This window comes from Micromesistius poutassou, assembly GCF_964030765.1.
Source record: "Micromesistius poutassou genome assembly, chromosome: 17".
Taxonomy (NCBI): domain Eukaryota; kingdom Metazoa; phylum Chordata; class Actinopteri; order Gadiformes; family Gadidae; genus Micromesistius; species Micromesistius poutassou.
This window is the reverse complement of record NC_140287.1, coordinates 14,178,433-14,179,842: the sequence shown is the minus strand read 5'-3', so window position 1 is coordinate 14,179,842 and position 1,410 is coordinate 14,178,433.

Below are 1,410 nucleotides of genomic sequence, written 5' to 3'. Positions count from 1 at the left end.
GTGTGTTGAGCCATGACTGTGCCATGCCCTGCGGTCTCGCTACGGCTACGTGCGTGCCAGTCTCTCTCTGTCTCTCTCTCTCTCTCTCTCTCTCTCTCTCTCTCTCTCTCTCTCCCCTTATGTAAGATGTTTGTGATGCACTGCAAGCAGAGGAGAGGAGATGGGACGGGGAAGAGCATCCCTCCAGGACATGCACATACCCCGATTAAACATGTACATACCCCGATTAAACAAAAAAAATTGTCACAAATACACATACACACATTCATGCATGTGTGCTAGTCACATAGTCATCAACATCAAAATTAAATGAACAACATTTGTTATCTTTTTTTTATGTCTTATCTAAAACTAGACTCAAATTCAATGCTACAAAACATGACATTTGATTGCTTTTTAGACTGGAGCAAATAACAGCCTTGAATAACTTCCGCTACTCATCCAGAGCGATGTTTATCTTCTACCAGAGAAAGAAAGGAGGGGTGATGATTGTATAGCGCTGTGTGTTGTTCATTACAGAGCGTTCATTACACACACACACACACAACAATCAACCCTTGCACTGCAATTTGGACATGAAATTAGAATGATGGTTGTCGAATGATTTCTGTGTGTGTGTGTGTGTGTGTGTGTGTGTGTGTGGGCCTGTATCCGTGTGTGTGTGTGTGTGTGTGTGTGTGTGTGTGTGTGTGTGTGTGTGTATGTGCATGTGTGTGTGTGTGTGTATGTGTGTGTGTGTGTGTGTGTGTCCTGTTCCATCATCTCTCTCTGGAAAATCCTTATTATTTAAATCATAGAGGCTCTGTCTGTAATCAACTCCAGCTTAGATGGCGGCCTAGCCTGCCTTAGCCTGACGCCTTTTTACTGCGTCTGGTTGTTGACGTTCTACATCCAGTTTTCCCTATTTCATTTTACTTCAACAAAACACATCTAAAGATGCACAATTTTGTCGCACTGTTTTGGAAACGGGTCTGAATTCCACCATAGAATGACTGCTATAAAGATAGCAGCGGAAGGATTGTCATGAATTGTATTTTGTTTGTGTATTCTATGAGGATAATAGTATGCCGTGTATTTACATTTACATTTCCAAAATATGTGCCGTCTCCAAACAGACCCTTTGAGAAGCCAAATGTTCTCTCCTTTCATTGTGGCATCTCAGCAGTGTATCCTTGTCTATGTATTTAGCATGATATCATTGACACATACAACTCCAACCACAAGAAAATACACATCATAAGCATTAGTCTTCTTTACACCAACACACACACACACACACACACACAAACAGACACACGCCAACAACAACAATTACGACAATGGGCCGAAAGCTAAATCACTCAGATAATCAGATACACCGATACCCATCCCCCTCACAATGCGCACACACACACACACACACACACGTGC